The sequence below is a fragment of the Colobus angolensis genome, unplaced genomic scaffold (assembly GCF_000951035.1).
Source record: "Colobus angolensis palliatus isolate OR3802 unplaced genomic scaffold, Cang.pa_1.0 Scaffold286, whole genome shotgun sequence".
In the NCBI taxonomy this organism is placed as follows: Eukaryota; Metazoa; Chordata; class Mammalia; order Primates; family Cercopithecidae; genus Colobus; species Colobus angolensis.
Genome location: NW_012116110.1, coordinates 3438860 through 3451671, shown reverse-complemented (window position 1 = coordinate 3451671; position 12812 = coordinate 3438860). Strand labels below are relative to the sequence as shown.

General features: G+C 39.5%; 1 protein-coding gene across 1 annotated transcript in view; it reads left to right on the top strand.

Annotated features, from left to right (window-relative positions):
- Positions 1-35: 35 nt before the first annotated feature.
- Positions 36-12812, top strand: part of ABHD17B (abhydrolase domain containing 17B) — a 52748-nt gene continuing 39971 nt past the window's right edge. Inside the window, exon 1 of the mRNA XM_011948906.1 lies at positions 36-104. The gene's annotated coding sequence lies outside the window, so the exon portion shown is untranslated. The remainder of the gene's footprint in view (positions 105-12812) is intronic.

Genomic DNA, 12812 nt, shown 5'->3' with positions numbered 1-12812 from the left:
CGAGCCCGGGCCGGCGGGGGGAGGGGAGCGGGAAGCGTCTTTGTTGTTGGCGACCAGGATCCCTCTCAGCGCAGGGGAAAGGCGGGGAAGCCACTCCTGATCGGGTCTGTGATTTTGAGAAGATTCTCTGGTGGTTGCGTGAAGGGGAGCGGTAGGACAGTCCCTGCGGTCCGTGGAGAGGCCGGAGTCAGGGGGCGGGGGAGGGAGGACCGACCGACGCTCTAAGAAGGTCTTTGGTCCTCCTCACAGAAGAGAAGGGTTCCATTTCATTTCCTTTGCTTTTCTCTCAGTGGATGAAAAGATGAGGTCAGGTTCCCATTCCCCTCCCTGGCGCACTGAGAGATTCGCGGGTGCCTAAAAGCTTTCTCCTGAATGTCCTTATAGCTCTGTCAGGCGCGATTTTAGATTGAATCTGCACGGGGCTTGGCGATTTGTGTATTCCGGTGGGGCTGTCGTAGGGTTCTTTTTCTTTAGATGGTTGCACTTTAATCTTACCTGTTTTCGAACTCTTAAGGTAGGCTTATTAGGAATCGTTTTTGAATTGGAAAATTTAAAGGTTTTGTTTGGGATTTTTTTTTTAACCCCGCAACAAAGTTATGTCAAATTAGGTTGTACTGTGTGGGGTCTTTCGTAAAGGAAAGAGTGTATTTAACCTGGGGTTTTTGTTTAAAAAAAAAAAAGTTCAGATCTTTGATCCTTGGTGAGATTTCTGCCAATGCCAGAAGAGAATTTTCTGTAAATGACGCTTTAAGTCAGGGTGAGGTAGATTTGGTAAGCAAAAGGATGAATAACGGAATACAGAGAGGGTGACCTTTAAATTTCGCTGTTTATGAACTGTGTTCTTGCTTAATACTTTTTGTGATATATGGTGCTTGATCCACAGATGATTCATTGGAATTTTTTTATGCCTCTAATAAATCTTTGTAGATCTTGTGCCAACATATGAAACTATAATACCTCATGAGTCGGAGTAGAAAGTCAGATACATGTTGTAATAACGTTAATCTGTTTAGATTAACAGGGAAATTTACATTAAAATGAACTTTTTTCCATAGTTTCCTTACATATGCTTATAGCATGAATTTCAGTTGGGTGACATCTAATGATAGCCAGAATTTTGAAAATTCTCATGATTGCTAGTATTCTAATTTGAGACTGCCCAACTTGTTGTAAAGTTTTTATTTGGAGAATAGGGGTCGTGTTACTTAAGGAACAGCAGAGGTAAAAATCTCTGTTCTGCAGTAATTGTCATATCATTTGAAATCCAGGAGGAAATGAATGGCACCTTCACCTATATTTTGACCTCTCTTTTCTCCTACTCTATATTAATAAGGTTAATTGGCAAGGACAGGATTAGATTTTTAGCAGGCTAGGCAGTTTTAATTTTGTCCCTTAGTGTGCAGTACTTTAGTTGATGAGTAGCTTGTTTCCTTGAGTATCTTTGCCCATTTTGAAATGTTTATGAAATGACTGCTGACAAAGAATTTTCTGTTTCCTGGGACAAACAAAATCACCAAAAAACATCATGAAAAAATAATGTTTTTAGTAGCTTAATGAACACAGAAGAATTAAGCAATTAGTGTCTGTTCCAAGTTTCACTGAATTGGTCTACAACTCCAGGCACGCTATCCCACATCTGAGTCAGTTTTCTCCATCTGTAATATAGGGCTAATAAAATGTGCCACCTGCTCACTTTATAAAAAAGGTCAGTGAGAACCATATAGGCAACAGTTACTCTGGTTATGTGACCGTTGATATATGTTAAATGAGAATACTTTTTTTTTTTTTTTTTGAGACGGAGTCTCACTCTGCCGCCCAGGCTGGAGTGCTGTGGCCGGATCTCAGCTCACTGCAAACTCCGCCTCCCGGGTTCACGCCATTCTCCTGCCTCAGCCTCCCGAGTAGCTGGGACTACAGGCGACCGCCACCTCGCCCGGCTAATTTTTTGTATTTTTTTAGTAGAGACGGGGTTTCACCGTGTTAGCCAGGATGGTCTTGATCTCCTGACCTCGTGATCCGCCCGTCTCGGCCTCCCAAAGTGCTGGGATTACAGGCTTGAGCCACCGCGCCCGGCCGAGAATACTTTTTAATGCAGTGCTCTTATTTTGTTTTGATATTGTGAATTTCAGTCCTTTGATGAACAGTTAGCATAAAGATAGGGAGAATGACTGTCCCTATGCCATTATTTAAGAATTAAAATTTCTTCCATATTAAGATTGGTGTTAAGATCTTTAGAAGCAGTGATGACAAGAAAATAGAGTATATTTTATTGGTTGGTTTATTTACTGGTAGATTTTACTTCTAATTTATCCAAAGTTTTGCTCTTAATTCTGAAAATTGCTCCTACCCTTCCTACTGTTTGAAATTTCTCACATACTTTGCCCCATTTGCCTGTCGAGTTGGAGAGAGAAAGTGAGTTTGTGGCTTTTTTTTTTTTTTTTGAGACGGAGTTTTGCTCTTGTTGCCCAGGCTGGAGTGCAATGGCGTGATCTCGGCTCTCTGCAACCTCTGCTTCCTGGATTCAAATGATTCTCCTGCCTTAGCCTCCCGAGTAGCTGGGATTACAGGCACCCGCCACCATACCCGGCTAATTTTTGTATTTTTAGTAGAGACGGGGTTTCATCACATTGGCCAGTCTGGTCTTGAACTCCTGACCTCAGGTGATCCACCCGCCTTGGCCTCCCAAAGTGCTGGGTTTACAGGTGTGAGCCACCGCACCTGGCCGTTTGTGGAATTTTTACAGATGAAATAAATAAAGCCCAGATAATTATTTCGATTGCCTAAAGCTAAGCAATTAGTAAGAAGTAGAATTGAGGCTTGAACCCTGGGTCTTCTCTAGTCCTGAATCGTTTGCTTTGGAACAGTGTTTTCCAAACACCTTTTCATGCCTAAGAGTTTTGTCCTAGTGAAATGAGAACTAACATAGCAATATAAATGTTGGTGCCATACAATATAATGAATATCCATGTACCCATCACCCAGTTAAACAAAACTACCGATTAAAACGAAGTGTCCGGCCGGGCTCGGTGGCTCATGCCTGTAATCCCAGCATTTTGGGAGGCTGAGGGGGGCAGATCACCTGAGGTCGGGAGTTCGAGACCAGCCTGACCAACATGAAGAAACCCCGTCTCTACTAAAAATACAAAATTAGCCGGGCGTGGTGGCGCATGCCTGTAATCCCAGCTACTTGGGAGGCTGAGGCAGGAGAATCGCTAGAACCCAGGAGGCAGAAGTTGTGGTGAGCCAAGATTACATCATTGCACTCCAGCCTGGACAACAAGAGCAAAACTCTTTCTGAGGAAAACAAACAAACAAACAAAAACAAAAATAATGAAGTGTCCTTGGTATGCTATATCTCTCTTAAATGCTATTCCCTTTTCCCCCCACATGTAACCAGTGACCCAAAGCTGACATGCATCCTTCCTATATCCAAATGTTTATACTTAACTACGTACCTTTATCCTATGAACATTATATATATAGTTTTATTTTGATTGTCTTAAGACTATTTAAATACAGATATCTTTCTTTAGCTTGCTTTCTTCACACAACTTGGCCAAGATTTATCTATGTTTATTCAGGTTGCTCTAGTTTATTTTCTTTTACTGTTAGGTGGTATGTGCTGTGTTATATAACTATGTCAGATTTCTGTTGATGGTCATTTTTGTTGTTTCCACTTGTTTGCTATTAAACAGTGCTATAAGGAATATTCCTGTGTATGTTAGGTATCTGTTGTGTAAGACTTCTAGGGCAGTGGTTCTTGACCCTAACTATATCCCATGTTCATAGAAAATATTTTATAGTTCCTTCAATAGTATCCTAAAATGAACTTCATAATAATCTATATTCATACTTTAAAGAAAGCAATGGCCTTAATAAAATAAGAAAAATTTGTAATAAACTAATGTGTGTTTCACTTTGTAAATGCTTGAGCTCAAGACTACATTCAAGATTAGCTACCAGGTGTAATGGTGGACCAGCAACATCTGAATCACTTGGGAGCTTGTTGGAAATGCAGAGCGTCAGACTTTAACCTACTGATGCAAATGCTGTTTTTTTTGTTTGTTTGTTTATTTTGTTTTTAAATAATGTTTAAGAGACAGAATCTCTGGAGTCATACAACTCACTGTAACCTCAAACTCTTGGGTTCAAGGGATCCTCTCACTTCAGCCTCCTGAGTATCTGGGACTACAGGTATGCACCATCACGCCTGGCTAATTTTTACATTTTTTACAGAGACAGGGTCTTGCTATATTTTGATCTTGAACTCTTGGCCTCAAGTGATCCTCCCTTCTCAGTATCCCAAAGCACTAGGACATTGGGATTACAGACATGAGCCACTGTGCCTGGCCAGATGCTGTATTTTATCAAGATTCCCAGGTGATGTATGTACGCACTGAAATATAAGAAGCGCTGCTAAAAGAAATAGTAGTAATTAGACACTTTGTACCAATGGGTGGTGTCTCCATCAATACAACAGCTACAGATTATGACAGGTATGTTGAGTTAGCCATTCAAGTACCAATGCTGAGACTGTCATTGGTGGAAAATGATTTTCTGAAATGACAAACTATCCTCAGAAAAGTTTAAACAGAAATAAAAGTGCAATCTTACCTCTTTACACAATGGTTGCACTCATAACAAATCTTCATCTTTGTTAAAACTATACAAATAAAGTTGGTATTAAATCCTGTGTAGAATTAGCTGGCATTAGTGAGTTTTTTTTCCTCTTTCTGGTCCCCTCTATGAATGTCCGACAGAATATTCAAGTCATGAGGCATGGAGGAGCACTATTTATTTATTTATTTATTTATTGAGACAGATTCTCACTCTATCACCCAGGCTGGAGTGTAGTGGCATGATCACTGCCCACTGAACCCTCGAACCCCGCAAACTCAAACAATCCTCTCACCTCGGCCTCCCGAGTAGCTGGGACTACAGGCGTGTGCCACCACACCCATCTAATTTTTGTATTTTTTTTGTACAGATGAGGGTTTCACCGTGTTGGCCAGGCGGGTCTTGAACTGAGCTCAAGTGATCTGCCTACCGTGGCACCGCACCCCGCCCCCTGCCTCCCAAAAGTGCTGGGATTATAGGTGTGAGCCACTGCGCCCAATTTGAGCAGCACTTTCTTTGTGCAAGAAAAGGGCCTCACATTCCTTGCCTGTGTTTAGTAGTGCCCCTCATTCAATGTAGCAGCCAAAAGCTGTCATTGAGAAGGATTGCCCTGGTTTATAAATCTGGTAGTAGATTGCTAGACCATAGGGTATAAATATCTTCAACTTTATTAGATAACTGTCAGTTTTCTCTACAAAGTACACCTTCCAGTCCATAATGCATGAGAGAGGGTCTTCTTGTTTGCATTCCAGATATTTTAGAAGGTACAAAAATATTAGTAATAATAGTTTATTAATTTTTGCCATTCTGGGGAGTATGAAATGGTACCTCATTGTAGTTTTTATTTGCATCTTTTTAAAATGTATTCTTTGTAATAATATTTGGTAGGCATTAAAAATATCTTCCAGCCTGGTCAACGTGGTGAAACCCCATCTCTACTAAAAATACCAAAAATTAACCGGGTGTAGTGGTGGGCTCCTGTAATCCCAGCTACTCAGGAGGCTGAGACAGGAGAATCACTTGAACCCGGGAGGCAGAGGTTGCAGTGAGCCAAGGTCGTGCCACCACACTCCATCCTGGGGGACAGAACCAGACTCCATCTCAAAAAAAAAAAAATCTTCTTCCATTCTTTAGCATGCATTTTCACTTAAATATGTTGTCTTTTAATGACTAGAAGTTTTTTTTAATTTTAATATCAAATGTATTATTCTTTTTAAAGCCTTCTCTATACTGGGGTTATAAAAATTCTTTCACAGCATCTTTTAAGAGTTTTCACATTTAGATCTTAAATTCATGTTGAACTGTTTTTATATAATGACGTGCTCATGGATCTAAATTTACTTAATCAAAATAACTGCCCTTTATTCTGAAATTAGGTAATTTTTTATGTTAAGATGTTCTGATGAAATTACAGTGATAGTAATTGTTTTTAGTTCTTAACATCCCTTTGTTGCAAAATTAAAATTTGACATCTCTTTCATTCCAACTTTTCTCTTTTTTACTTTACCTGTTTTTTGAAATCCCTAAGGTTTAGCAATTACTACTTTAGTGTACTCTGATTCTTATGTTTCATCCGTGTCTCACATTTAGCCACTATAGCATCATCAAATGTGAGTAGACACTCTTAAATACTGATCATTGATCCTCATCTGCATCTTCCACATTTCAGAGTTTGCTTGACATGTCTTTTCATCACTTTTTATTATGGCTAGGATTTTTAAAATGATACTAATGACCCTACCTTTTTTTTTAAACAGAATAGAATTTCAGACTAAATTTAAATGTTATTTGAATATAAATTTGTCTCAGATATAGGGTCACACTTCTTTGTTTTCCTAGTAATTAAAAGTGAGAATGATTAAACAAGTTCTTGCATACAGCTAAAGCTGAAAAACGGGAAAGGAAAATTGGGCCAGTGCCCACTGGGTACCAGTCACTATTCTGGGGATGGGAGTAGGGGAATGACATCTATGAGCAAAACAAGCAAAGATCCCTAACTTCCTGGAGCTTATCACCTACCAGAGGGCCAATGATAATATGCACAACAAATAAAATAATATATTAGAAAGTGATAACTGCTTTGGAATAAAAGAAAACATAGAGGGGGTAAGGTGGACCAAAGGAATTAGTCGAACCTGTTAAATAGGGTGTTTAGGGTAGGCCTCATTGAGAAGAGGAGAATGAGCAGAGAAATGCAGTCAGTGAGAGTATTAGCAATGCACATATTAGCAAAATACTGGAAGAGTGAACAGAATATGGTCTCTAAGTGAAACCTGTGTTCCTGGCTCTCCCCACCTTTAAGCTGTGTGAACTTGACACGCTAATTAACCTGATTTCTTGATTTCTTCATGATAACCTGAGAAAAGTATTATTAAGATTAAGAGATATAACAAGTAAAAGTGCCTACTTCCCGCCCCCCACCTTGTTCTCATAGCACTCTGTATTTTCCTAGCATTTATTACGGTCTATAATTATCTGTGTCATTATTTGATAAATATTTATCTCACTCATTCTAAAACATTGATGGAAAGAACCAGTCATTGCAGTAAATCTATTTTGTTAACATACAGTCATTTGTAGACAAACTGTAAACCTTTTTTCATGTGAAAATCATCTCATGCAGATTTATTGAGAAAGTGTTTTGTACTTATAGAATGTCTTTATGCTAGAGCTTCAGATTGTATTACAGGTATTAGCCCATTAATTACCACATGTCATCTTTGTGATGAAGGTAATGGAAGTGTATCATCTTGGAGTTGAAGGAACTGAGGTTGCTAATGGCATAGAGACCTAGGAAATCAGAGAATTTGGATCAAATCTGATTACATTTGATTATATTCCTTCCCTCCGTCCTTCCCTCCCTCCCCCTCTCTCTCTCTCTTTCTTTCTTTCTTTCTTTTGCCAGTGTTAAAATGGACTCTCTAAAGTATAAAAGCAATAATACATAGATTATTGGAAAACCACTAGCAAACAAGCAATTAATATTTTAGTTATGACCTTTCTTTCAGTTTTTTCCTCATGAGAAGCTTCTTATAGTGTCTGAGGTGATGTTCGAATTCAATGCATGTAGCAAACACATGTATCCCATAAATAGATAAAATATTATCTATCAGTGAAAAAAAAGGATGGCAATAATTAGAGGCCTTTATACTTAAAAATACTGTATATTGATAAATACTTTTTAAAATTATGGCTTATCAGAGTTTTTAAGATTTATTTTGAGGATGTAGTCACATTAAAAGGGTAGGATTTAGAAAATGCATAGCATATGCCTAATGTAGATCAGAGTGAAGAAAGGGGGTTGAAATAACTTCATTTACTTGGTGCAGCCGAGTCTCCACTCCAATCCCAAGAAACTTGAAGTAAAGCAAGTGTCTCCAGGAACAAAAATAAAAGACATTGTCAATCATGTCAAACTTGTTTGGCTTCTGAATTTAGATTTTTTTTTTTTAAGTTTGTTTTGAAAATCAATGGAAATAATTCATATAATAAATTTTTCCCAAAAATGTCATTTGCAGATTGTGACCTAGATATTTTGTTTCTGATTACTATCCTGCCTAGTGTGCTGATAATTTTTCACTCTAGCTCTGTGGACCCAATTCCTGAAAGTAATGATTATTCTCTGCACATCAGTTATTAGCAAAGAAAATGTCATTTAGTAACTTGTATTGGCAAGCCTACATCTGAAACACTACAAGTTACATTTTGTTCAGAGCTTTTTAACAGACCTCATTGTCGCTTTTATTAATCAAAGAGTTAGGGGCTGATCAGGGTCCCTTTACAACTAATTGGTAACAACCTGCTACAGACTTCTTTGTTCCTTCTCCAGTTCTACTGCTTCATTTGACTAGCCTGGAAAAAAAAAAAAAAAACTGAAAGAGTGGGGGTGGGGTGAAAGGTAGGGGTAATGAGATAATAGCCAGAAGCAGGACTTTACATATATAAAGGGTGTTCTGATACAAACCACTAGGGTAATGGCTTTCCATTTTTCGTTAGATTCTATAAAAAAATACATTTTGCTTCACAACCTAATTCATACATATGTACCCAGAAACCAAAATAAGTATCACTAAAGAGATTATCTAAATTAATCAGCATGTGCATGGGTCAAGGGAGACTGTTTTTGCCAGAGGCTTAAAAGCTAGTAAAAGTTGTTCCATTTATTTGAAGGAGGAATGATGAGTTGGGGAAATTTTATCAACAAAGGAGAAACAATATGTGATAAGACACAGAAGCAAAAAAGAACCTCTCTTAGTGAGGAACAGCATGTTAAATAGAAAATTGAATAGGAAAATGCTCAGAAATAAGGCTAGAGACCAAGGAGGATGGGGGAGTCATGTATCGCATGCCAGAGAATTTAGACTTATTTAAGAGAGCTTGAAAGTCCCATTGGAACATTTTAAACAGGAAGGTGACATCAACTGGTGGCAGTGTAGAGCACGGATTAGAGGGGTATGAAATAGATATTAGTGAGTGATTTTATAACATTCATTGAAAAGTGGTTGAGCTAAAATGAGGCTAAGAGGTTTGCAGAGAGGTCCATAGGAAGTAGACCTTAATTGAATGAGAGGAATGAAGAGGGGGATGGGGAAAGAGTGAAATGCAGATGGAGATATTTCAGAGTCTAGAGTTTAAGGGGAGAGACCTGAAACCTTAGAGATTTAGATTTTTAGATCTAAGTAACATTGTAGTATAAAGGGTAGTTAAAGCAGTAGGTTTGGGTGAGATAAAAAGAGGAAGACAAAAGACCAATCTATAAAAATAAATAAATAGGTTAAAAAAGAGTTTGAAGAAACCATCAGAGAAACCAAGATTGAAGGTTAATTTCAAGAAGGAAGGAAAGGACAACGATGTTAAATGCTATAAAGTGATCCTGTATAAGTTGAAGATTGAAAAATACCTGTTATACTTCTAAATTGTTAAGAGGTTGTCAGTGATCCTACAAGTTGATGAGAGATGTTATATTACAATTCATTTTGGGCCTGACAGGGAATATTGGTAAGTGAGAAGTAAAGAGGTTTGATTCTGAAAAAAAGATTCAGGTACGGTAAGAAGAATCTAGATACAGATACATGCAAAAAAATTTTAAGCATGTGCGTGAACTCTGATGTGGAAACAGCTTCATGCTTTCAAGAGACTGAAAAATGGTGAGTGAGAGAGGCTGTAACCCTAGTGATGAGGTGGGGATAGTATCAAGATATGGTTGGAGGGGTAAGAAAAAGCCACTTGACACAAGGTGTTTAAGGACCTGTGGAAAAGTTTGATTTTTTCTTTTCTTTTTTTTTTTTTTTGAGATGGAGTCTCTCTCTGTTGCCCAGACTGGAGTACAGTGGCACAATCTTGGCTCACTGCATGCAACCTCAGCCTCATGAATTCAAGCGATTCTACCACATCAGCCTCCCAAGTAATCCTGGGATTATAGGCACACCCCATTACGCCCGGCTAATTTTTATATTTTTAGTAGAGACAGGATTTCACCCTTTTGGCCAGGCTAGTCTCGAACTCCTGTCTGCCTCAACCTCCCAAAGTGCTGGGATTACAGGCATGAGCCACCATCCCTGACCTTGATTTTTTTTACAAGTAGAGAGAGATGACATCAAGGAGTTTTTAAGCAGGAAATCACCTTGTAGGCCATCTAGAAAAGAAATTGTAGATTAGGAGAACATATGAATGGAAGAAATTCACATTTACTCAAATATTTTTCTTTGTGTTTACTCGCACATTTTGAGTTGTTCTTTCTGTTGTGTTATTCTATGTAACCCTGTTTTGTCCTTTCATTTCCTCATAGTGAGAGACTAGTACAAAAAGGATAGAAAAGGCAATCTTAATAAATTCAGAGAATTAAATTTGTTCTTAATTATAATTAAAGATGACATAAATTGACTTTACAATTGAACTGTCTTTTTTGGGATTTAGACTTTTTTTTTTTTTTTGAGACGGAGTCTCGCTGTGTCACCCAGGCTGGAGTGCAATGGCACGGTATCTCAGCTCACTGCAAGCTCCGTCTCCCGGATTCATGCCATTCTCCTGCCTCAGCCTCCCGAGTAGCTGGGACTACAGGCGCCTGCCACCATGCCCGGCTAATTTTTTGTGTGTGTTTTTTTTAGTAGAGAAGGAGTTTTGCCATGTTAGCCAGGATGGTCTCAATCTCCTGACCCCGTGATCCACCCACCTCGGCCTCCCAAAGTGCTGGGATTGATTACAGGCCTGAGCCACCGCACCCGGCCTCGATTTTTTTTTTTTTTTTTTTTGAGACGGAGTCTCGCTGTGTCCCCCAGGCTGGAGTGCAGTGGCGGGATCTCGGCTCACTGCAAGCTCCGTCTCCCGGGTTCACGCCATTCTCCTGCCTCAGCCTCCCGAGTAGCTGGGACTACAGGCGCCTGCCACCTCGCCCGGCTAGTTTTTCATATTTTTTAGTAGAGACGGGGTTTCACCGTGTTAGCCAGGATGGTTTCGATCTCCTGACCTCGTGATCCACCCTTCTCGGCCTCCCAAAGTGCTGGGATTACAGGCTTGAGCCACCGCGCCCGGCCAGGCCTAGACTTTTAAGATATTAAAGTCAATGAAAATTTCCTGCCTATCTGGTACTATTCTGGCTTGTTTTTAGTAAGGCTCCTAAAGAATTTACTTTTCTTTTAGGAATGTCATTTAGATAATTTTAAAAATATTCTCAGTATTTTTAATGGAATGTAGAATTAAAGATTTTTTGTGTTTGTTTGTTTGTTTGTTTTTCCTGTAAGGACAAGGCAGGAAGAGAGCCATATTTAGTTGCATAAAGATAATGTTAACATAGGATATGATATCCCCAAAATAGGCAGTTTACAGAGAAGAGGGAGGATTTAGTATAATTTTGCCAGAGAAGCTCTGTGTCTCATAGTGCATTATTTTCACATTAAAATTGAGGCAGTAGGGGGCATAGAGCTCATTTAAATAGAATTATAGCCAGTACCTTCATTTTCCAACTCTTGGACTAGTGCTCCTTCCACAATTCCTGTATTTCCTACAGATCCAAGTAATGTTATCAAAGATATATTTAACTCATCTAATAACAGGGTCCATGAGATCCCTGCCTAAAATGGTATGCAAGACCATGTAGTAACCTAATGTGCGACGTTTGTAAGGGTGAGCAAACCACCCGTCTTAAATGCCTGCTTTCTTCCTTATTACGAAGAAGTATTTACACCAGAGATACCCTAGACGTATAGACTACCAAATAAAAACTACAGGCCCAGCCTATGAGATTCATCTCTAAGAATTTGCCTCAATGTTTTACAGACATCTTCATCTTCTGCTTTCCTCCATCCCACTCTTCCCCAGTTGCATTACTTGACATACAACTTCGGAAACGTTGTTCTCTATCACCTTTGGCTAAAATACTTTTCAGACCTACCCTAGGACATTTCTTTAAAAGAAAAAACGAAAACAGTATTTGCTTGTATTCTTGCTACGCAGCTCTCTTTTTTTTTTTTTGAGAGTCTTGCTCTGTTGCCCAGGTTGGAGTGCAGTGGCGCAATCTTGGCTCACTGCAGCCTCTGTCTTCCGGGTTCAAGCTTTTCTCATGTCTCAGCCTCTTGAGTAGCTGGGATTACAGGTACGTACCACCACACCTGGCTAATTTTTGTATTTTTAGTAGAGATATGGTTTCACCATGTTGGCCAGGCTTGCTCTGAAACTCCTGACCTCAGGTGATCCACCACCTCAGACCCCCATAGTGCTGGGACTACAGGCGTGCACCACCACTCCTCACTAATTTTTTTTTTTTTTTTTTGGTAGAGACAGAGTTTTGCCATGTTGCCCAGGATGGTCTCAATTGCCTGAGCTCAAGTGATCCACCTGCCTCGGCCTCCCAAAGTGCTGAGATTATAGGTGGGAGCCACCACTCCCAGCCAGAGATTTGTTTTTAAATTTCTCACATATCTAAACCCGCCCTTTCCTATATGTGTTTTTTTGAGATGGAGTTTCACTTTTGTTGCCCAGGCTGGAGTGCAATGGTGCGATCTCAGCTCACCGCAACCTCCTCCTCCTGGGTTCAAGCGGTTCTCCTGACTCAGCCTCCTGAGTAGTTGGGATTACGGGCATGCATCACCATGGCCAGCTAATTTTTGTATTTTTTGTTTTGTTTTTAGTAGAGATGGAGTTTCGCCATGTTGGTCAGACTGGTCTTGAACTCCCGACCTTAAGTAATCCACCCACCT